The 2,261-nt window shown below is 43.2% G+C and overlaps 1 non-coding gene across 1 annotated transcript; it reads right to left on the reverse strand.

The window, feature by feature from the left end:
- Positions 1 to 492: 492 nt before the first annotated feature.
- On the reverse strand, positions 493 to 599 carry LOC148568010 (small nucleolar RNA R71). The gene has a single exon (XR_015882156.1). It is a non-coding gene; the product is annotated as a small nucleolar RNA R71 (small nucleolar RNA).
- Between the last annotated feature and the right edge of the window lie 1,662 nt (positions 600 to 2,261).

Below are 2,261 nucleotides of genomic sequence, written 5' to 3' on the forward strand. Positions count from 1 at the left end.
GTTGGTGCTGAGGAAGAGGAAGAGTATTTTGAAACAGACATGGAGGAGAATATGGAGAACCACCATGAAGAAGAGGCTCACAACCAAGCCAGAGAAGGTCCAGTGAATCATGCTGGGCAAGAGAGAAGAGTTCTGGGCTCTTACATCAATCCAAACCCAGGAAATTACGGAAGTAGCATCCAAAAGCCAACCATATATGCCAACAACTTTGAACTAAAGTCACAGCTCATCACCCTCGTTCAGAACAACTGTTCATTCGGAGGAAGTGTCCAAGAAGACCCCAATCAATATCTAACCACCTTCCTGAGGATATGTGATACTGTGAAGTCTAATGGTATTCATCCTGACACCTATAGACTACTTTTGTTCCCTTTTTCACTCAGGGATAAAGCATCTAAATGGCTGGAATCTTTCCCAAAGGAGAGTTTAACAACGTGGGAAGATGTGGTAAACAAATTCTTGGTGAGATTCTACCCTCCTCAATGAATCAATAGGTTGAGAACTGAGGTACAAACCTTCAGGCAACAAGATGGTGAAACCCTTTACGAAGCATGGGAGAGGTTTAAGGACCTAACAAGAAGGTGCCCGCCAGATATGTTCAATGAATGGGTGTAGCTACACATTTTCTATGAAGGTCTTTCTTATGAATCAAAGAAGGAAGTAGACCACTCATCCGGGGGATCTCTGAACAAGAAGAAGACCATTGAAGAAGCCATAGATGTCATCGAGACTGTGGCTGAGAATGACTACTTCTATGCTTTTGCGAGAGGCAACACTCTAGGAGTGATAGAGCTAAACCATATGGATGCACTGCTGGCTCAAAACAAGATGATTACCAAGCAGCTGGCTGACCTTACCAAGCAGATAGAGAAGAACCAAGTTGCAGCAGTCACCACATCATTAGCAGCTTAAGAGGGAGCAAACACAGAGGAAGAAGGTGACCGGGAACAATCCAACTATATTGGAAATTCACCTAGGCAGACCCATGATCTATACTCCAAAACTTATAATCCTGGTTGGAAGAACCACCCAAACTTTGGGTGGGGATATCAGCAAGATCAAGGCCAAGATCAGAGACGTCACAATCCCAACCACAATGCAACTCACCAACAGTCCACACATAGATCATATCAACATCCACCCAACAATACCTCTCATCATCCATATCAAAACCAAAATAGCCCTTCTCATCCCTCCAATCTCAACCCACCATCACCATCCGAAGATAGGCTCTCCAGGATTGAGACTCTACTTGAAGGCATATGCAAGAAAATCCAAGACAACAAGGTGTTCAAGGAGGAGGTGCGAGCCAATATCAAAAATCAGGGAGACACCATCAAGAGACTAAAATTTCAAGTAGGATATCTCTCTGAGAAGATTCCCAAACCTACTGACAGCTTCCCAAGTGATACAGAGAAAAACCCAAGAGGTGAAGCAAAGAAAGTAAGATGGGAAGAATGCAAAATGGTCGCTATAAGTGATAAGGGGACTGATGAAGAGCTGAACAAACCTTTAGAACACTCTGGAGATATTTCAATAGAGAAGCAAGAAGAGGGTAACCAAGAAACCAAAACCACATAGAAGGAGATTCTGAACCCCTATGTACCTTTTCTCCAAAGACTCAAGGGTGGTGTAGAAAAGAGAGTATACTCAAAGTTCCTCGACATGTTTGCTTCTCTTCATGTAAACATACCATTCATCAAGGCTCTCCAACAAATGCCCTCATACATTAAGTGTATGAAAGAGCTGCTAACCAAGAAAAGTTCACTCAAAGGAGGACAAACAATAGTGATGAATAAGGAGTGCAGTGCTCTCATTCAACCAGAGTTGCGTACAAAAGGAAGGACCCAGGGAGTTTTCACATCCCTTGTGCTATAGGAGAAACAAGGATTGATAAAGGACTCTGTTCATACCCTGGGTCGAGACATCCGACCTGGGATGATTGACGACAAAACGACCGACTCCTTTAGGTCAAGCGGACCGACTTCTTCCTAAAGAACTCGGCCAAATCGACAAGAAAGCCCATAAAGGGCCCAAGTAGAGGAACACGACCCAAATCCAAAGGCCGTCCAAGCCTATAGAGATAAGGGCGGTTCCCTTGAAGATAAGCTGACCTCAACTCAAAGATAAAGATAAGATAAGATAACTAACTTATCTTATCTAGAAAGGTTACTCTACAACTACTATAAATACACTGGAGCACCCAGGTATAACTCATACTCTGATTCTACATAAAACCTGCTTAATACCCGTGCTAACTT

This window comes from Arachis ipaensis, chromosome B4 (genome assembly GCF_059453495.1).
Source record: "Arachis ipaensis isolate K30076 ecotype BB chromosome B4, ASM5945349v1, whole genome shotgun sequence".
Classification (NCBI taxonomy): domain Eukaryota; kingdom Viridiplantae; phylum Streptophyta; class Magnoliopsida; order Fabales; family Fabaceae; genus Arachis; species Arachis ipaensis.